Consider the following 23,173-nt stretch of genomic DNA (forward strand, 5'->3'; position numbering starts at 1 on the left):
CTAGGGGTGTAAATATATATGTTGAAAGGTTCGTAGGTAGGTACTAGGCTGTCAACCCTAGGGCCTGTGTAAGCCTAGCCATCAAGGTTCCCTGGCTTTCACCACCCAAGAAAGTTATTTTCCTGTGTCCCTGTCAAGCAGAACCACAGAAGTGATCCCTGGGGTGAATTTCCTAATTCCCATCCATTCATCAAGATTTTTCTTGAAGAGTGCTACTGAGGAACTTTCCTTGACATGGGATAGGTAGCTTGTTCCAGAGTATGGGAAGTCTCTGGGACAGGAATTTATGCCTCCAGCATGTTCTGTTTATTGTGGTGACAAGGTTTAGGTCCCTAGAGTGTGTATCCTGGAGGGATTGGGATTTCTTAAGTTGTAGCATGTCCAACAACTCTGGGTTTGACATAGCTTTGTATGTTAGGCAGAGATCACCTCGGAGTAAGCGATATGCTACGGAGTAAAGCTGGGCTTTTTGAGATGGTCAGCATAGGACATCTGTTTGAGGCCCGTAATCCTCTTTGTGAGGTACTTCTGTGGCCTTTCCAGCTGTTGCAAATGTCTTGTGAGTTAGATTCCAAAAGAGGCTTTGTACTCAATAATGGGTCTAATGAGAGCCGAGTAGAGCGGAACAGTGACCACTTTTTTCTGGATGAGAACCCTTTTGTGATGAGGTGTGCCACTCAGAAGGATTTCCAGACTACTGTGGCGATGATTATCAAAGGTGACCCTACTGTCCACCTGAGTCCCAAGGTCTCTTATCACACCTTTGGTGTTAAGTTGACTGCCGCCTATGTGGTAGTTCATGGGAACAGAGTTTTTACCAAAGGAGATGACAGTGCACTTTTTGGCATTCAGCTTGAGGCCATGGCTCTGATATCGGGCATCTATTTCAGTGAAGCCCTTCTGTAGGATGTCCACGCTGTTTGGGGACTCTACTGTGGCACTTAGTTTGCAGTCATCTGCGAACGTCCTCAGCCAGAGGCCCTCTGTGTTAGCCCTTACTTCAGAGAAGTAGATACCAAACAGGAGAGGACCCAGGACTGGACTCTGTGGTACTCCACTTGTCACTGGTTTGAAGTCAGATTTGGAGTCTGCAACTTTTACAGTGTTTTATATATTTTTATAATGTGCAGAAGGGAAAGTTAACAAGTATAATGTGCCATCACAAAGGTGCAGTTTGTTTTCTGATTACACATTAAGATTGTAGTAAAAAAAGTGATTGCAGTGTCTAAGGGAATTCATTCTTCTCTGATGTACAGCGAGCTTGGAGTCAAGTAGCCAGGAACTTTACTCCCCCTGCAAAAACTGATTTAACGAAGAAGCAGTGAGTTTAGTAGCTGTTGTTTCATTGTCAGTTTGGTATGTAGTAATCACATATTCAAATGTCTAGCGCTAATGTATGTAATGTTACAACGTGTGTGCGCGCTTATATAGGTATGTATGTGTGGGTATTTGTGTAATATATGTGTGTGTGTGTGTGTATATGTATGTATATACATATATATATATAGATATATATATATATATATATATATATATATATATATATATATATATATATATATATATATATATATGGGTCTTGTACTATTGAGCGAAAGCTGTTTTAATTGAAATTACCGAGCACACTTTAGCAAAAGTGCGTTTTCACCGATAATGCACTTTTGATAAAGTGAGCTCAAGAAAATGAAAATAATGACAGAATGGCTGTTGCTGAGGTCGCGGTACAGTGGGGATAACGGAATATTCCCTTTTCCCCACTGTAGTACAATCTCGGAGTGAGAATATAAAAGCAGGGGAGGTGTGGAGGGCACAGGCCCCCACATGGGTGGTGCAGGGGGGCTTAACCCCCTGCATAAGCATGAGTACTGTGGGGGGCTTTTTATCTAATTTTATTATTTTTTTATTTTTTTGCACACTTTAGGTGAAAAGCACTTTTGCTGAAGTGTGTTCGGTAGTTTACTTTTCATGCAATAGTCCTAGATCCTTATATTTTATATATATATATATATATATATATATATATATATATATATATATATATATATATATATATATGTGTATGTATATTTAAAGTGTGTGTATGTGTGTATAAGTGGTTGAAACTTGAAAGAAATGTTTTATGGGGGGGGGGCAAGCTCATCCTGCACAACCCTTGCAAATTATGTATGTCAGCACTGAGACTGCAAAAAAGTGGGGAAAGGGCAACATTCTATCCCCACATTGTAGCTATCCTATAACGAACCGGCATTTCAATTTAAAAAATAAATCCTTCAGAAGCATTCAGTGTACGGAATGTAAGATAAAATACTGAATCTGCGTGCACATATATTATACAGACACAGTGTTTGTGTGTATACATACATTATTGTGTAAATAGTGTTCATATACAGCGTACAGGGAGCACGTGTAAGCAAAATCACATTCTTCTGAAAGAAAATATAACAAAATTGCAGATCAGTGATACTGCAGAGATTACAAAAAATCTTGCCTAACTAAAGTATAACATGTGCACACAAATTGCTCTGCTTTTTGCACAAGGGACCTACAACTCCCATTTGAGGGCTGTGTCCCCCACATCCTCTAACTGTATATACCAACTCTGTGATCACACAACAGTGGGAAAATTGCATATTCCCATTCCTGACTGCAGTACAATCCCATACAGTCCAACATCCTACATTATACTCATCCTCCAGGTGTTGCAGCTTGTTTTTACGATTGGTGCTACAGTGCAACCTGTCCTTGTGGTCAGTGGAACACAGTATCCTGATATTGGGGCTACTTCTGGTACAGTTGCTGTTTCCTTATTATGACTAAAGCTTTGAGAGGTGATGGCTTTAAATATATGCAGAATCATTTAGGTACACAAAGTTGAATGAAGTGTTACAAATATAAAATCAGTCTACATTTGTGACTTGTGAGGCAGATAACAGGACTGGGATAGGTACTTCTGGGATACTTTCTGCCTACAGAGAGGCAAAGATCAGATTATTCAGGAGATGGGAAGGTAGTTTTGATTAATGAATATTAGTTTGTTATTGTAATAAACTCTGGTTTGCAGGATATGAAAAAGCTGCTTCTAATCTTGTGTATGATTGTAGGGAATTTAATCACTCAAATCAATATTTCAAAATGTGTGGAATGAATTTAAAAAGAAAATGGTCATATTAGGCTCGGTAAAAGATGTGTCCAAGGGGTGAGATGTCACACCTGCAGAATTGTGCAACTGCTAATGGAAAAATGCTAAATGTGAAGCTGAGTTTTCTTTGTTGTGTGTGTGTGTGTGTGTGTGTGTGTGTGTGTGTGTGTGTGTGTGTGTGTGTGTGTGTGTGTGTGTATGTGTGTTTTCTTTGTTGTGTGTGTGCGTGTGTGTGCGCGTGTGTGTGTGTGTGCGCGCGCACGCCAGTATCATTATTACACCGTGACTTGTCGTATAAACTCAAGCTCTTGTATAATATGGACAGACTATTCTTTCTCAGTGAGTCTGATCATTGTCACTTGGAGATATTACTGGTATGAGTGATATGGTTGGTTTGGGCCATCATGTACAGTACTGAAGTGGTGGAAGCAGTTTTACTTCAGTAGCTAATGCCGAATATGTAGGTTATTGGTGTAATTCTCATTGAGCGGCTTCATTTCATGCACAGCAGTACTAGACTAAATTAGTCATAATGTGTTTATTGCCAGTTATCGTAATTGATTGATTGAAAATCAGTTATTTCAAGAGATGTGCACAAGGCAGGAATTTCAAGGAGGCTATTTAATTTTTTGTGTGTATATATATATATATATATATATATATATATATATATATATCACATAAGCACTTCAGAGAAGACAACTCTGTCAGTATTTAGTTTTTCAGCATTCACAGAAAACCTGTGCCACTTCAAATTCTGTTTTTCTTGGGTCATCTTACAGTTTGCCAATGAAAGGTGCAGTCTAGAAAGTCCCCTGGCAACTCTCCCTTGTGCAGATGGCCCAACTAGTTAGGCGTGTAACCACCCTCTCATATTCTTTTGACCTCCCTTACCTCTCCTGGCTTTCGCTAAAGGCAGAAGATAGAATCACCTCACTTCTGCAAGGCACATCTCTGACTGTTGTAATCTCATACCTTACTTAACTAACCCCACCTGGAATTCTGGAAACACACATGCCTTCCTCTGATATGTGAACCTTATCCTTGTCATACCTATGTGACCACTCAACTCAAATGCCTATGTAGGCTGTATTAAATCCCCTATTCCCTCCAATAGTTTGTTCATGGTGTTAATTCTGCACCACATTATCAATCTTGCCCCACCCCCATGCTTTTTGCTGCATCACTTCTGAAAAGCATAAAATGGCTTTGTGCTTCACTGTGTCTGGTACCCAAGAAACACTTCTACTAAATCCAAACATAAGCCTGCAGGGGTATGAAGCCACACTGTTTGACCCAAATGCCACCATAAGCCTGCAAGGGTATGAAGCCATACTGTTCAATACTTTTCCTTCTGAACTATTTTGAACCTTGCCACATAAACCCAGGCACCCCTTTCTGACATGCAGATGTTCTGTAATTGGAGAACAACGAGCTGACCCTTTTTATTTGTATGTACAAGTTCAGGCCATCTAAATGCTCCATAAAAAGCCATTGGGAATCAGACCCTGAATAATAAAGCCTCACATGGACCTACACATGCCCTTGATATGGTGTCCCACAGTGCCTGTAGTACCTTTGGCCCTGTGGCATACCTCTTATCCTGTTTCTTTGGAACTGCCTTTCCAACCCTTAAACATGGCGTGCACTTCAACTCACCGCAAGTCTTGATCCAAATCTTGCCAGGACTGCAACCAAAGTCCTGCATTACAATCATATAAGCTCTAATCTGGTTAGAGCAGTCCAGAATGTTCCCCTGCAAGTGCAGCAGTGCACGGCTTAAAGAGACAGTGATCCAAAATCAAAATAGCCAGCACCAAGGTGTAAAAAAAGTGTAACTTTTATTATAAAGTTATCACAAGCAGACTGGTGTCAGCATTAGTTTCAAGCCTTCCTCAGTGTAACCATAGAAATAACAAGACACTCCTTATATACACACACCTGTATAGAAACAAGAAAATCATTGGCTGTTCACAACAATTCACTTAATCCTGGAGGAATTAAACCCCCCAACTTAATTATCCATCTTTTTTCCTTATTGTTCAATATGTTGTGCCAGCCACTCTTATTTGTTCTGTCTCCCTTAATAATGTCAATGACCGTAAAACTAAAAGTTGCAGAGGGATGTTTAACAACATGCTTATATAATGCACTGAATTTTTACAGTACAGTCCATCCTGCCACTTTTACATAAGGACGATTGGATGTGCTCTGTGGATCTTCAGTCCTATCATATTAAAATCAACAGGTGCTTAAGAAGGCATTTGCGCTTTTGTCTGAGAACCAATCATTACCAATTCAGAGCAACATCCTTTGAACTCACCATAGCCCCCTGGGTGTTTACCAAATGCTTGCCAGTTGTAGCTGTTGACCTGAGGCTAAAAGGATTTTAGGTGTTTCCCTGCCTAGACGATTGGCTTATTACTGCACCAACAAGGCATCGGATGCTACAGTCTAGGGATTATGTGAAGACTTTCAACCACCTGAGCATTATGATAAAACTGGCAAAAATCAAACTTGACTCCTGTTCAGAGAGTACAGTTGTATACACTTACCATAAATGTAGATGTTCAAGTGCATTCACTGTTTCATTCCTTACAAAATGGGTTATCCGGCTCCCGGTAGCCCACAGTCGGACAGAATACCAAAGTCCTTGGTATATGACGTCAGCTGCCTTCGGTTAGGCCCGACGTCAGGTACAAAAGAAGGCAGCCGATGCCATTTCCACGGTTTTTCTTGCCTTAACTGTCGGGAGCCCCCCAAAAAAGGTTTGACCAGGAAAAAGAAAATCCAGTCTGCGCCCTAGGAAAAAAGGGGGGGGTGGAAGGGGGGAAATCAGGACTGCAACAGTGAATACACTCGAACATCTACATTTATGCAGGACTGCAACAGTGAATACGCTCGAACATCTACATTTATGGTAAGTGTACACAACTGTACTATGTTCGTGCTTCACTGTTGCAGTCCTTACAAAATGGTTTGATTCCCAAAGCCCAGGAAAAAAACAAAAGGGAGGAGGAACACCCACTGTTTAAGGGTTGGTAAGGATGCCCTGCAACACTGCAGTGGCAAAACCAGCCCTAGACTTAGAAAACAAGGGTAAATTGTAATGTTTAGTGAAAGTGTGGACAGAAGTCCATGTAGCTGCTTCCAGTACGTCCCTAGTAGGTACACCTCTTAAAAAAGCTGCTGAGGTAGAGGCTGCCCTAGTAGAATGGGTCCTAATACTCTGAGGAGGAACCTTATCAGGCTGTAAGTAACAAAAGTGAATACAATGAGCAGTCCACTTAGAAATGGTCTGTTTTGAAATCGCTTTGCCCTGAGCTCCAGGAGCAAAACTGACCAACAACTGATCTGACTTTCAAAAAATTTAGTCCTGTCCAGGTAAAATATAAGCTATCTATGCACATCCAGGGAATGCAGTAACCTTTCCCCTATATTCTGAGGGTTAGGAAAGAAGGTAGGCAGGTGGATAGACTGACTAAGAGTCAGGTTAGAAACCACCTTAGGCATAAAGGAGGGATTAGTTCGAAGAGAAACCCGATCCACATGGAAGATGATGAAAGGCTCTACTGCCATTAAGGCTTGCAGCTCAGAAACTCTTCTAGCTGAAGTAATAGCCAAAAGAAAGGCGGTTTTCCAGGAGAGAAACTTCAGGTCTGCTGAAGCAGCTGGTTCAAAAGGAGGCAGAGTAAGTTTCTCAAGTACAAAAGTGAGATCCCAAGCAGGAGTAGGTGCCCTTCTGGGAGGCTTTAAATTGCTAGCATCCCTGAGGAACTGTTTCATCAAGGGATGAGAGAAAATGGGATGCTCAAAGGAACAATGAGCAGAAATAGCTGAAGCATGGATTTTTATAGAAGAAAAGAAAAATCCACCATTAAGCAAGCCTGCCAGATAGTCCAGAATAAGAGGAACAGTAGGTTGAGAAGGGTCTTCCCCTCTAGTCTGCATCCACATGGAGAATCTTTTCCACTTACCTGCATAAGATTTCCTAGTGCTAGGCTTCCTGGCCTCACAAAAGACTTCAACCACTTGTTGGGAAAGGTTTAAATTATGAGCCAAGCTGCCAAATGCAGTGTCTGAAGATGAGAATGCAGAATTTTTCCACCCTCCTGAACCAAGAGATCTGGTATCAGGGGAAGATGCCAATGCTGAGACTGGGAGAGACTGTGAAGTAGTGGATGCCAATGTTGTCTGGGCCAGTCTGGAGCTATGATGATGGCCCTTGGTTTTTTGTCCCTTATCTTTAACAACACTCTGTGAAGAAGAGGCAGAGGAGGCAATGCATAGATCGAGAACTGTGTCCAGGGGAAGGACAGAGCATCCACTTTCCAAGCTTTGTTGTGGTGATCCCTGGTGCAAAAGGTTGGAAGAAGGTGGTTGGTTGGAGATGAGAAGAGATCCACCTGTGGAGTGCCCCAATGCTGAATTATGCGGTAGAAGATGGTCTTGTTTAATTGCCAATCGTGAGGATCCAGGACCTGCCTGCTCAACCGGTCTGCCAAGGTGTTGAGCCTTCCTGGAAGAAACTGAGCTATCAGATGAATGCCAATAGAAGTTGCTGTGGACCATAGTATCATGCTTTGTCTGCACAGGGGGTAAGAGTGCGTCCTTCCCTGCTTGTTGATGTACCACATGATTGTGGTGTTGTCTGTCCTGACCAGAAGAGTACCAGGAGAGAGAAGATGTTTGAAAGCCATTAAGGCCTGCTGGACTGCCCTCAATTCCTTCAGATTTATGTGCAAATGAACCTGTTGAGAGTTCCAAGTCCCCTGAATGCATCTGCCCTCTAGATGTGCTTCCCAAGCGTAGTCCGAGGCATCTGTGGTGAGTCTGGCTGGCAGGAAGTGGACAGAAAGGCAGGCCTTTGTTCTGTGCACAGGCCATCGCCGACCAAAGGAACTCCGTCTGCAGGCAGGGAATCAGAGGAAGTATCAAGTTTAAATCCTAAGTGTGTTGACACCAAAGGTTTTTGAGGTACCATTGTATTTTCCCTCATATGCAGTCTGGCATATGGAATCATCAGAATACATAAAGCCATGAATCCCAGGGCTTGCAGGAATTGTCTTGCAGAGAGCTGGGTCATGCTTGCCAAATTTTTGAAGTAATTCAAAAGATCCATTTGTTTCTCTTGAGGGAGGAATACCATCTGGGCGGCTGTGTTCAGGCTCGCTCCCAGGAATACAATCTCCCTGGTGGGTACCAATTTTGACTTTTTTGTTGGTGTAGCTCCAAGAGGTGAGAAGGTTCTTTACAAAGTCCAAATCCTTTAGAAGTTGCTCTGGAGAGTTTGCTTGAATAAGACAGTCGTCCAACTAAGGGTAAATTTGAATGTTTCTTTGCCTGCAAAAAGCAATGACTGGAGCCAGGCATTTGGTAAAAACTCTGGGAGCAATAGATAAGCCAAAGGGCAGTGCAGAGAATTGGAAGTGCCTGATGTTAATCGTGTTACCCTGCTGCAGTCATCACACTTGGGTTATCCTGCCGTCAGGCGGTCCCGCAGTCAGCCCGAATTCCAAAGTCTTGGTCCGGCGTCGGTTGCTGTCGCTTCTTCTCTGACGTCAGTGCGCCAGGGGTATACAAGAGGCATCCAACGCCATTTTCTCCAGTCTTTCTTGCCGTTCGGTGTCCAAAGCAGAAGCAGTTCGCAAGTGCCGGTCGGCCGACACCTGAGATTTTCGAATAGATTTTCAGTCCGAATTCTTCAAAGCTAAGTACCCCGTTGGGGAACCTTTTCTTGCCTCGGTCCGATGTCAGAAAAAGTTAACAATTGCATTTCTTGTAGGAAGCAAATACCTCATAAGGGCTTTCATTCTTATTGTATACCTTGCCTAGGCCCAGACCACGACGTCACTGGTTGTCGGTTTTGTGCTAGGTTCAATAAACGAACTATAAAGCGACGCTTTGATTTCGCACGACACTACTTCGGTAGGAAATTTAATTACACTATGCCATCGGAGCAACCGGCTACCGGCGTGCATAAAAAACGCAAAGATAAAGACAGGCAGCCTAGATCCAAGCCAGACTTCGAGGCCTTGGCTGGGCCGGTCGCCGGTCCTCCGGTTTTCAGTGAGGAGCCTACGCAGCCCCTGACTACCGCAGAATCAGAACCCCAGACCGCTTCGGGTTCTCTAGCAGAGAGTTCTAGGCCGATGCAGCCATTTTCTTTAGGCCCTACCGACGACATTGCAGAAGGAGAAGCCGGTGCTGTAGAAACACCTTCAGTTTTAGAAGGTGTCTTCAGACAGACTACTCTCACCATAAAATCGTATGCTAAGCTTAAGACTCCTCTAAAACCAAAAAATACTGCACTTCAGTCTCCAGTTCAAGGCCCCATGCCTAAGAAACAGATGCTTAAAATGGCTGAAGATTTGATTTCTTTAATCAGGGGTTCCCAACCCCCCCCCCCCCGACAAAAGGCCTAGACAAGAGGAGGATTATGCCTCCTCTGATCAAGTATCTATTTCCTCAGGCTCCTCTGAGGAACAGGATTACTCCTTTCCCTCTTATGAAGATTCTGATGCTGAAGATTCCATTCCCTCAGTGTCTCCCCCTGAAGAATATTCCTTTGGGGAAACATTACATACCATGAGGGAACATTTCCACTGGGAAGGTCAGGACTACTCCAACTCAAAGAAAAGGCTCCGAGAGTTTCTTTTACTCCCCCAGCACAGACCACTTGCTATCCCCCCAGTTTTAGACATTGTGGATGATGTTTATTTAGAATCTAGTCTAAATCCAGATTCTCTGCCTCCTGCTCCAGCCAAACCAGATAGATACTATAGAGTGCCTGACTCACACAAATTCCTTTTCAAAAGCCCTGTTGCTGATCCAGAGACAATCTCCCAGGGTCCCAAAGAGGGCTAAGGCTTCTATGGCCAAAAATCCTGTACCCTCTGAAAGGGACTCCAGAGCACTAGATAGGTGGGGGAAGAAGGTTTACACCTCAGCTACTCTGGCTATGAGAGCACTAAATTGTCAATTTCACATGCTTAAATACCAACAATTCCTAATGTCTCAAATAAAACAAAAGATGAGCACCTACCCTCAACAGTCTGAATTCAAGGAAATGCAGGATCTGTTGCATGCAGCTGAACAGGTGGGCAAACATACTTTACAATGTGGATTTGATTTCTTGGAAGCTTCCTGTAGAGCAGCTGTTACTGGGTCTGTTATATGTAGGCATGCTTGGTTAAATGAACAAACTCTGCCTGATCATGTTAAAGCAAAGTTACTAGATGCACCCTTACAGCAGGATGTCTTATTTGGGGTTAAAGCAGAAGAGGTTTTAAAGAAAATGGAGGATAAGGCAAAATCTATGCAGACTGTCAAAGATTTCTTACAGGTACAGCCCCCACGCTTCAGCAGAAATTGGCCAACAAAAAATTGGTCCTTTCCAGCTTCTGACAGACCACAGAGGGGTAAATACAGGAGCCCAAGGGACAGAAGACGAGAACAAATCCCTTACAAACCTCGCCAATGGGGCACTGCAACATAGAAGGGAGGAGAAGACAGGTCCAAAACTACTAGAAGGCAAACACAGTGACTCAAACTGCCAAGCAAAACTCTCTTGGCAGCTCCCTTGGGAGGAAAATTAGCACTTTTTGCAGACAACTGGCGCATCGTCACAGGACAAACGGGTCCTAGACATTATCTCACAAGGATACAGATTCCATTTCCACACCTTGCCAAGGATAAAAGGCATGCCAAACCTGCCACAAAATCAATGGGCAGAGGCACAAAAACAAGTTACAGCTCTCTTAGACATGAGAGCCATTCAACTGGTACCTACACAGAGCCATTCAACTGGTACCTACACAGGAGCAAGGCCAAGGATTTTACTCAAGGCTCTTTCTAGTCCCCAGAAAGGACAATGCTTGGAGACGCATTCTGGACCTTTCAATTCTAAACACCTTCTTGCAAGTACCCAAATTCAAGATGCTAACACTACAGCAGCTTCTTCCCATGTTGGGCAAGAAAGCTTGGCTAGTAACGTTGGACCTCAAGGAGGCATACCTGCATGTCCCTATCAGACAAAATTGCAGAAGATACCTCCGCTTCATTGCAGGTTCAACCCACTACCAATTCTCTGCACTGCCCTTTGGCTTATCTACTGCGCCCAGGGTCTTCACAGAATGCCTGGCACCAGAAATTGCATACTGCAGACAAAGAGGAATTCAAATATATCCATACCTGGACGACTGCCTCATCCAAGCAGAAAGCAAGGACACTCTCTTACATCATCTGGCTTTTGTAAAACACCTTCTAAATTGCCTAGGGTACACAGTAAAAGAAAAGAAATCAAAACTAGTGCCCTCACAAAATATGACATTCCTGGGTGCCAGCTTGAATACAACGGCCCAGATGGCTTACCTGACGCCAGACAAACAACTACAGCTAACTCAATACTTCAAAACAATGGCAACAAAGACCCATCTCCCTGCAAGAAAAATTCTGCAGGCCGTGGGCTTCATGGCATCTTGCATACTACTAATACCATTTGCAAAACTGCATATGAGGAAATTACAATGGTACCTAAAAAGTGTATGGAATCAACACAGCCACAGCTTGGAAACAATGATACCTCTCATTCCCTGCCTTCAACAGGAGTTTCTATGGTGGTCACAGGCATGTCACCTCAACAAGGGTCAGCCTTTCACCTTACCCTCAGCCAGACAAACTATGACAACAGATGCATCGGACTATGCCTGGGGGACACACATGGCAGGACGGTGCATTCATGGCATATGGACTGCAGATCAAAGAAATTTGCACATCAATCAAAAAGAAATGCTAGCTGTACAGAATGCCCTGACAGCCTTCAAGGACCTCTTACATCCAGGATAGCTTATAATAAGGACGGACAACACAGTAATGTGGTACATAAACAAACAAGGGGGTACACACTCCTACCCTCTATGCAGGCAAGCAATGACCTTGTGGAACACAGCACTGGCTTACCAAGTACAATTACAAGCTCAATTCCTGCCAGGAAAAAAGAACACATTGGCAGACAACCTAAGCAGAAACATCATGGATCCCCACGAGTGGAAACTGGATCCACAAGTATTTGCAATGATAACTCAAAAATGGGGACACCCAGACATAGACCTGTTTGCCAGCCCCCAAAACTATCAGCTAACAAAATTTTGCACAAGGACGTTTCACCATCAAGCTTGGAAAGTGGATGCACTCTCATTCAGTTGGAAAATGCTGTCAGTATATGCCTTCCCTCCATTGCCCCTTCTCACAGAAGTGCTGCTGAAAGTCAGGATGGAGAGACAACGAATGATGCTCATTGCCCCAGACTGGCCACGCCAGCACTGGTACCCACTATTAAGAAATACGGCCCAGGGCCCACCATGGATTTTTACCACAAATTTCTCATCTGCTCACACAGCAAGACAGTCAGATTCTACACAGCCAGATCAAAACCTTAAATTTGGCTGCATGGCAAATCTCCTAAACAACCAGCCAGCTCCTCTTTCACAAGCTGTTATGAATGTTATTCTGGGGGCCAGGAGGCCCAGCACCAGGAAAGCCTACTCAGACAAATGGAAAAGGTTTTGCGCCTGGAACCAAGCTAAAGGCCAAAATACCCTTCTGCCGGACATACCTCAGATTCTACAATATTTACCTGAGATGTTACACAAAGGACTTTCTTTTTCATCTATTAAAATCCACGCCTCAGCTATTTCAGCTTACTACAACACGGATCCTCCCTTATTTTCACATCCACTTCTAAGGCAGTTTCTCAGAGGGGCCAAAAACATTAGGCCTCCCAGGAGAGCACCAACACCAACTTGGGACCTCAATTTTGTTCTAGAAAAACTTACGCTACCTCCTTTTGAGCCAGCTTTTTCAGCTGACTTAAAGTTTGTATCATGGAAGACTGCCCTGCTGCTAGCAATTACTTCAGCCAGAAGAGTCGGAGAGCTTCAGGCTCTTATGGCGGTAGAGCCTTTCCTCATTTTTCATCAAGACAGAGTTTCTCTACGAACTAACCCCTCCTTTATGCCTAAGGTGGTATCCAGTGTGGCTCTAAATCAAACCACCCATTTACCCACCTTCTTTCCAAATCCGCAGAACAAAGGAGAAAGACTCCTGCATTCCTTGGACATTCACAGGCAGCTACGTTACTACTTGGATAAAACTAAGGTTTTCAGAAAATCTGACCTGCTTTTTTTATCCTATGCTACAGCATCACAAGGAAAGGCTATCTCAAAACAGACCATTTCCAAATGGATAGGATATTGCATATATTTTTGCTACACCCACCACAGAAAACCAGTTCCTGCTAGCATTAGGCCCCACTCCACCAGGGCAGCAGCTACATCTACAGCCTTCCTTAGGGGGGGGGGGTGCCTGCCAAGGATATTCTGGAAGCTGCAACTTGGAGTTTAGTTCACACCTTCACCAAACACTATCACTTACCACTTTACTCTAAGACTAGAGCTGGCTTCGCCACTGCAGTTTTGCAGGGCCTTCTAGCCTCCTCTAACCCTGTTTGACTCCACCTCCCATCCTTAGCTTTGGGATTCTACCCAAGTGTGATGACTGCAGCAGGGTAACATGATGAACATAGTACAGTTTTGTACCTACCATAAATGTAGATGTTCGAATGTATACCCTGCTGCAGTCCAAGTTACCGTCCCTCCATCCCCTCTGAACTAGCTGAACTTATCTCTACCACTCTATCCTATGCTACCTCTGTGGTGTATTTTGCTTGTGCCTAAGGGCATTGTTTTATTTTTATATAGCTATATATATATATATATATATATATATATATATATATATATAATATTTTGCCTACCTGTTGGGGGCACCTGACATCTGGGGCAAGAAAAACTGAAGAAAATGGCATTGGATGCCTCTTATATACCCCTGGCGCACTGACGTTAGGGAAGAAGCGACAGCAACCGACGCCGGACCAAGACTTTGGAATTCGGGCCGACTGCGGGACCGCCTGACGGCAGGATAACCCAAGTGTGGTGACTGCAGCAGGGTATACACTCGAACATCTACATTTATGATAGTACTTTCCCCGCCCTGAAGCGAAGGAACTGCCTGCAGCTTTCCCTTATTGGGATGTGCAGATAAGCTTCTTTGAGATCTAAAGTCACCAACCGGGAATCTTTGGCCAGAATTGGCAGCAACTGCTGAAGAGTGAGCATTTTGAATTTGGGAATCACCAGAAAAGTGTTTAGAATGGACAAATCCAGAATAGGGTGCCGGGTGCCCCCTTTTTGGGGACCAGGAAAAGTCTTGAGTAGAAACCCTGGCCTATCTGTAGTGCAGGAACTGGCTCTATTGCTCCCAGGTTTAGTAAAAAAGAAACTTATTTTTCTGCTTCAACCCTTTGATTTGGGGTGATATCTGGGTATCCTTGGTGGACAGGGAAGGTGTTAAATGAGAGCTTGTAGCCTTGGGATACTATTTTGAGCACCCATTTGTCGTCTGTGATGGTGAACCAGACATCTGCAAAAATGGCTAACCTTCCCCCCAAAGGAAACCCTTGGCCCACAGAGGCAGGCAGGGGAAGGCCAAAGTAATTGGGAATGCTTGCTTTGGGAAGTTTACTTAAAACTCCCTGATTTTGAAGAGGAAGCCTGCCAGTGCTTAGTCTGTCCCCTAGAAGACCTGGAACCCCTAGGCCTAGTGCGACTCTGTTTACTAGGATCAGGAAAAGTCCAATTCTTAGAAGGGTAATGGCTACTAAAACGAGGAGGCTGAACTTGCAAAAAGTCCTTAACAGTTTGCATAGATTTGGCCTTATCCTCCAACTTTTTCAACACCTCTTCTGCTTCGCTACCAAAACAATTGTCCTTATGCAAAGGCACATCCAGTAATTTAGATTTGATAGATTCAGAAAGGGACTGTTCACTGAGCCAGGCATGTCTTCTAATGACAGAACCAGTGGCTGCTGCCATGCAGTAAGCCTCCAAAGTGTCGAAACCACACTGTAGAGAATGTTTAGTGACAACAGTGGCAGAATTCAATAAATCATGCAAGTCCTTATTCTCCATCAGGGAAGGAACACCAGCAATTTTAGCCTTAATAGCCTCCAAAGTATGCTGCTGTTACTTAAGCATATGAAAATGACGACAGGGTGGAAGAAATATAAACCTTTTTACCCAATCTGTCCAGGGCCCTAGATTCCCTGTCAGAAGGAACAGGATTTTTAGTAACCGTGGCTTTATCACCCCTAGGGCCCTGAGAAATCATCTCTGGATCAGCAGTAGGATTCTTGAAAAGGAACTGATGAGAATCAGGAACTCTGTAATACCTGTCAGGCTTTCTGGGAGCAGAAGGAACAGAATTTAGGAGTCAAAGAATTCTCCATGAAACCATCATCAACAACTTCCAAAACCGGAGGGATAGCCAAAGGCTTATGCTGTGGCAAATCCAAGAATTCCCTAATCCATTTCTTAGACTGAGGGTAGTCCTGACTTTCCCATTTGAAATGCTCCCTAAGAGTATTCAGAGCATCTCCAAAAGAAAAATCTTCTGGAGGGGAGGCAGAAGGGATGGAGTCTTCTGCATCAGAATCTCAAAACCAGAAGTGAAGAGTTTCCCTCTTCATCATCATTGCTGGAAACCTCAGAGTCTGAGGCAGAGAAAACTTCTGGGGACAATTCCCTAATCCTTTTACAAGGAGGTGGCTGAGAGCCCTTGATAAGGGTCAAAAGATCACTAGCCATTTTAACCATCTGAGCCTGAGGCATTTGAGGGGAGGCCGGCATCTGCTTTGGAGTAGATTTTTGGCTGGATGGCCTGCTAGAAAGCCGGAGGGACTCAGGAGGCCTAGCCACCTCAGAATTCTGAATCAAGGTAGTCTGTCTGAATCTGGTCTCCATGCGGAGAAAAGCGGTCTCAGAAGCCGGCGCCCGCTTAGCGGCTCTGGATACATCAGAGGTGGCGACTAGCAGAGGGTAAGAAGACTAAGTGGAAGCCTGTGGTATGGAGTTCTCAGAAAAGGTCTCCACAGATGCAATGCTACTCAACATCCGCGGACTGCAGGGGCAAAGAAAGCACCTCACTGACTACCGCTGGGCCGACAACCAACTTAACAGGGACGTCGTCGGTTAATTTGACCCTAAGCCTGTCGCAGTCCTTATCCTTGCGCTTCTTAGGAACATCTGAAGTTGGGAGACCAGAAGACGCCATACCGACGAACTTAGGCCAAACTCCGGAATGTTTGAACAAGATCCTAGCTCTACGGCGTATGGTACGCGGGTTGAAAGAAGCACAGAGAACACAATTAGGGACGTCGTGCTCAAGGCCCAAACAAGTAATACAATAGGAGTGAAAATCACGGTGCGGAATCTGTTTTCCACAGGCAAGACAGTTATTAACTTTCTCTGACATTCGTTAAAGCAAGAAAAGAGGGTCCCCAATGGGGTACTTATCTGAGGATGTCTTCAACTAAGCAGTCAGAATACAAAAAGAAGGTACTCGGCCGACCGGCACTCATGAAAAATGCTTCTGCTTCGAGCTCCACGTTAAGAAATACTGAGGAAATGGTGTTGGCTGCCTTCTTTTGTACCTGACATCCTGATGGCGGGCCTAACCGAAGGCAGCTGACATCCTATACCAAGGTCTTTGGTATTCTGGCCGACTGTGGGCTACTGGGAGCCGGATAACCCATTTTGTAAGGACTGCAACAGTGAAACACGATGAGCATCCTAGAGTTCATAGGAACACAATTGGACACAACAGTACAAGTGACTTCGCTAGCCAAGCATCGCATAGTATTTGTAAGGCAACAGGTTCAAGATTTACTAGATCTTCCTTTTCCACCAGTTAGGCTGGTTCTACAGGCTCAGGGGTAAATGGCAGCCGAGATCATTCTAGTCCCTTAGCAAGGTTCTTTGAGAGTTCTTCAGTGGTCCTTTCTTTACTGACCCGTATCAGCTCGCATAAAACTGTCTTCGATCTGCAAGAATCATCTACAGTGGTAGATGCAATCAACCGACCTGTCTCTGGCTAGGGCCCCCCCTCCCCGAAAGTTACAAGGACCACAGACTCTTCCCAATTTGGGGGAGGAAGGCATTACCAAGGAAGGATGGTTCAAGGCATGTGGTCGTCCTCAGAGAACAAACTGCATATCAAGTGTGCTAAAGATGAGAGCAGTAGTCCTAACATTGCAAGCCTGTGAGGACGTTGTCACTCTGGGGACAGTTGCAGTTCACACAGACATGTTAGTAGTCTGGTACGTCGACAAACAAGGAGGAACCCATTCATGCCTTTATGCAGGGAGGTCATGAAAGTATGGGAATGGGCGATATCTTTAGACCGCTTTCTAACTGCAACACACATGCCTGGGGAAACCAGCGTTGTAGAGGACAGACTCAGCAAGTCCTTTCTGACTCCTTGTGAGTGGTCCCTTAACCAATTAGTAGCAAACAAAACTTTCAGCCGTTGGGGCCAACCTTATTGTGACCTTTTTTGCCTGTCCCCTGAACTGCAAGTGCAACAAGTATTTTGCTCTAATCCCCCCCCCCCAAAGGGAGAGTCGCCCAAGAATGCTGTGGTCCACAATTGGCCCCCAGGTCTCCGTTAAGCTTTTACTCCTCTCCTGTTGATTCCGAATGTTCTGCAAAAAGCCAGCAGGTTGAAGAACTCAGTAATCCACATTGCCCCCTTTCTGGCCTCGTCAGGTATGGTTCCCCTTTCTTTGGTCTCACCTCAAGTATTTGCCTTGGATACTGGATCCCAAACAGGATCTCATAACTCATCCATCAGCCATCCAGCCACCCCCCCCCCCCAGTCTCCACACCCTAAAATTGACCACATTATTTCTCCTCAGCAGTAAGTGGAAGCGGTTTTCTATTTTGGCATCAAAGGAGAATATTGACCCTTTTTCAGCACCCACTTCATCTATTCATCTTTTTCTTAGTACTCTTTTTCAAGAAGGAGCCAGTTTCTCTACCTTCAAACTTCAACTGGTGGCAATATTCAATTTTTATGCTGAGAAGGAATGATATTCTGTCTTTTTTCTTCTTCCAGATTATGTAAAGCTTTCATGAAGGACATTGTTCATCTTAGATCTCCAATAAAAGATCCTTCTTCCCCTTGGGATCTTACTTTGGTACTACAAGGGCTTACCCAAAAGCCTTTTGAACCAGCTGATACTTGAGACATGAGATTTCTCTGTTGAAAAAAGTCTTTCTAGTAGCTTTTACTTCTGTACTTCTGTTAAGAGAGTATCAGAACGAGTATCAGAACTCAGCCAAACCTCCTTACATCATTTTTCATAAAGACAGGGTACCATTAAAAACAAATTCTTCCTTTATGTCTAAGGTAGCCATGGAATCGAACGTTAACCAGTCAATTCATTTACCAGTTTTCTTCCCAAATTTTCAACCAAAGGAGAATATATTTTGCATCTCCTAGATGTTCACAGGCAACTATGTTTCTACTTCCACAGAACAAAGAGGTATAGGAAATCAGATCAACTTTTTGTATCTTTCTCAACAAGCCATTCAGGTCAGGCAATTTTCAAAATTACCTTAGCTAAATGGATTACAGATTGTATTTCCTTTATTCACAAATAGGTATCGAGTTGCATTGATCTCCCAAAGCCCATCCCACAAGAGCTATGGCTACCTCATCTGCCTTTTCTTCTAGAGCCTCAATTGATGAGATTTGTGCTGCAGCCACTTGGTCTAAGACTCCCACCTTGTCTCACATTATAAATTGTACATTGTTTCTCGGAGCAGGGCAGCCTTTGGCTCAATAATGCTGTGGCACATCCTTCATTGATGGTTGCCCAAGAGTTACATAGCTGGGGACTCTGACCCATCAGTGAGGAAGAATGAAAAGGACAACATCCAATTTAAGTTATGTACTTACCATAACTAGACATCTGTGTTGTCTATTTTCATTCTTCCTCACGTCCCTCCCAACTATCCCCCATCCTGATGGCTTTGAGAAATACTTGGAGGAAATTTAGAACCCGTTGGTTCTAGGTTTGAGCTTAAGCTCTCTTATTTCTCTGTCCTGTTTCTATAATCTTTTGAGATGTAGGGCAGTAAACTCAATCTGGGGAGTTGGGGAAGGTATGGTGCATTATAGGAAGAGGGAGGAGTTGGAGACTTGGATCCTAAAGTCTTGGAAAAGCAGCCGACTTGGATCCGGGACCTGTCAGTGAGAGAATGAAAATGGACAACATAGATGCATAGTTACAGTGAATACATAACTTTTGATACTTTCAGGTCAGTCATTTATTTTTTATTGAAAATCTTTTTCTTTCAGGTTTACTGACTTTCATAGGCTCCACTACTCCTCTTTCAAGCTTCTTTTTAGGCTGGACCGTGGAGCATCTACTGGTCTGCTTGGTTCTTCCTTCCCTGTCATTAAGAAGAAAACTGCTAGGGAGTTTTTGGGTATCAGGCTGGCTCCCTCACAGCCTCAGTTGTTGGGTGACTCTGCTGTGGCCACACTTGGTTCCTCGGGCTGCTCATTGATGGCATTCCATCCCTCTGGTGTAGCTTCTCGGGAAGCCATTAAGGACTGAGAGCTTCACGTCCTCTGTAAGGTTGCCCTCACTGCACAGAGGAAGACCACTCTTGTCAGTCTCTGGGCCAGAATGCCTGATACCTGAAACAGTACCCTTGCCATATTTGGTCTTTTTTCAGGGAATCTCCTAAGAAAAGAAAGTAAAAAAAAAAAAAAAAAAGCATCTCTCTTCCTGTTTCAATTACTATGGACAGGGAAGGCTTGCTGGGATTTGCTAGAGAATTCATTTCTGCTTTTAATGATTAAAATTCTGTTTCTTTGCTTACTTCAAAGAGAAAAAGAAAGTGTTCGCTCTAATTCTGGCACTGATACTCAGTCAGAAACAGGGAATGGAGTAGCATTGCTTGTCTTCAGTGCTTTCTCCTCAAGTTGAAGATTCTCATTCTGAGGAAAGTTGCTTCAGATTTGGAAAGTTGGCTTATGTTTCTTCTACTTTAACTTTCAAAATTTTGAATTGCAAACCATGTTTTTTAATATTTTTATTGGCCTCTTTTGGTTATATGAAAAAGTTCACTCTTAACCTTCCCTTTTCTGGTGTGAAGGAGTCATTGCATCAGCCTGTCATGTACTCCTTAATGTCCTTATGATTCTGCTGGTACCTCCTCCAGAGCTGATGCAGCTGGCTTATTTGTGAGATATTTACTTGGTTACATTCTCAAACCTTACCATAAGATTAAAACTTAGATTTTATATTCTCCCCTTAACAAAGATGTTCTGTTTGGCCCTTTTGCTACTGGGGTTCTTAAGATTTGATGAAACTGGGAAATTGATTCAAGGACTTAACCCAAATTTTGGAACCATCCTTTTCTGTGTTTAATCTTTCTCTCTAACTTGGCACTTTTTTTTCAAAAAGCACTTTAAGCAGCAAGGTGTTAAAAAAACATGATTTTAAAAGTTAATTGAGGTTCTAAAAAGAAAAGGGGAAGCCTCCCAGAATCAAGAACAGTCCAAAAAGTTAGGATGGATACTTACCTCACCAGGTCTTCACAGATTCCTGTGCTGGGGTTTGTGAGAAAAGAGGTATGGGGGGGACCAGTTCTCTTTAAACCCATGTCTCCCCTTTTCCCTTAGTCCTTCTGTTCAGTCTGTTATGACAGAAGCTTTAAACATTTTGCTTTGAGGGCTGTATAGAAAGGAGGGAAAGTGCAAGGTCTGTGGAACAAGCATGACCGAGAAAAGCACATCAGTGTCAGAGATACTGTCAGCTCAGTGCTCTGAAAACTTTAAACCATCTATCTCTAGTACCCAACACCTCTTCAGAGTATCAGAGACAGCATCACAGTGATGCTTATATAAACGGACATGGGAGTAACAGATCTTGCCCTCTTTGCAGACTTGCAGTGATGGCTTGGAAGGTGGCAGCGCAACTCAAGTCTGACTCTTTAGGCCACATAGTCTGTCATGGCAAAATATTGTAGCAGACAACCTTAGCAGGACTAGGACAGATCTTCATGAATGGAAATTACACCCAGGGGTATTCCAAGAATCGATCAAACTGTAGGGAACCCCTCAAATAGATCTGTTTAAACTGTCTGTTTTGAAAGGATGCAAAGAAGTTCTGCTCCAGGATCCCTTATGAGTAGACCTGGAAGACCGATGCCTTCTTATTCCCGTGGATGGGACTGTTCCTGCATGCTTTTCCACCCTTTCCCTTGATACCCAGGAATCTTGTAAATATCCAGAAGGGCTCTCCAAAGATAGGTTTGGGGATCCTTTTTTGGTCCAGGCAACAGTGGCTCTCCAGTATTTTGAAATTTGCTAAGGGCAATTACCAGAAGCTTTCTCTCAGATTGCATTTACTGTCACAAGTCAAGGGTTGTTCGACACACGAAAAAAAACACAACACACCAGCATACTGCAAGTGTGTTTAATAGTGTTCTGGTACCATGGCTACAAAGCCTTCAAGGAATAACTTACAAACACTGACACACCATATTTATATAATTTACTTAATTGACTAATCAGTCACAATTAGAAAGAATTAACCCTTTTTTGTTGTTTGCTTGAATTTTCTGTCACATAATTATTTTACTTTTGGAAATTAACTTTTTTTTGCAGAAACAAGGAACAACTATGGGTGCAAATTTTGCCCCAGCTTATGCTATCATTTTATGACCTATTTTGAGAATGTTTATTTGTATAAGTTGGATTTTTTTGTGAAATCTATGATTGTATATCAGCGTTGTATAGATGATTTAAGTTTTGTATGTCGATGTGATGAAGGGGAGTTTGGTGAGATTGTTAGGTCACTCAGTGATCCCTTTGGTTTAAATTTTGCTGGTGTCACTAATAAGCATGTCATCCAGTTTTTGGGTATTGAGTTATATGTGGATAAGGACTTTGAAGTGCAATATAGACCATTTAGAAAAACTACAGCTGTCAATAACTTACATGCCAGTAGTGTTTACCCTCAACATTTGTTAGATTCTCTCCCTTTTGATGAATTTAAGAAGGTTTTTGGTCATACTTCTGATCATGGTATACTTGATGAAGAATTCCTTTATGTGAAGGAAATCTCTTAGACGAGAGTTACTCTTTAACTACCATTGGGAAGGCTAGAAAAAAATTATGGGGGAATATGTTGGTTATAGGAATTTGAATAGATTTGAATGCCATGGGACAGTTAGGGATGAAGAAGCCTTTTCAGGGGAGTGTTTATTTTTTGTGACTAAATATTCCCCTTCTGCATCCATTTTGAAAAATTTGGTTGATAGCTTGTGGCCTATTGTATGTTTTGATGTAGGACTTGGGACATTTATTTCCCCAAAAAAATTGCCTTCTTGTTTGGTAGGTTTGGTAATTTAAAAGAATTATTAAGATCGAAAAAGAAGTCTTTGAATTCCCAGTTAGGGATGTTTAAATGTGACAAATGTAAGGTTTGTTCGAGGGTGAGGGACATTTCTGGCTCTTGTAGTAATGGGATAAAATTTGTGATTAATGATAGGTTTGATTGTAGGTCTTGTGGGGTGGTCTATATTTTGGGTTGTGAATGAAAACATAGTTGCATTGCTGAAGGTACCAAGAGAAAAAAAATATAAAAGTGAAAGAATCTCCTCAAGTGAGCCACCACAGCTGGATAAAAACTGTTAAAAGTAAAACTTTATTCTCCAAATAAAAACAAAGGTAAAACGGGCACAGGGTTAACTTCTGATAAGCACTTTCGGCTATATTAGCCTTCTTCAGATCTTGATTATACTTCGTGCTCCCATCTTACTTAAAATCCTAGTTAACCAATGCCTGTTGCAAATTCAGCTCACCCTTCTCTATGTCCAGTAGAAATGAGTGACCTCCATTCAGAACCTGATTAACTGTCCGGCCTCCAAGCCAAAACCAATCATAGGTATTCTAGCAGTCAAGCCTCCATGTTAGAGCCAATCCTTGTTCTTCTAGCCTTCTGTATAGGTTTAAGTGTAACAATGTTTAGTCCAGGGAAGCAATTTGCTTTCATGTTAACTATCCAACTAATTTCACGATCCTTGGTTCTATTTTTTACATCTCCTTTTCTTAAAG

General features: G+C 43.1%; 1 protein-coding gene across 1 annotated transcript in view; it reads left to right on the forward strand.

Moving 5' to 3' along the window:
* Nucleotides 1-23,173, forward strand: part of LOC122787284 (myeloid-derived growth factor-like) — a 341,278-nt gene that overhangs the window by 214,464 nt on the left and 103,641 nt on the right. The window lies entirely within an intron of this gene.

Source organism: Protopterus annectens, chromosome 13.part0, assembly GCF_019279795.1.
Source record: "Protopterus annectens isolate FY-2018-M chromosome 13.part0, PAN1.0, whole genome shotgun sequence".
NCBI classification, from domain to species: Eukaryota; Metazoa; Chordata; order Ceratodontiformes; family Protopteridae; genus Protopterus; species Protopterus annectens.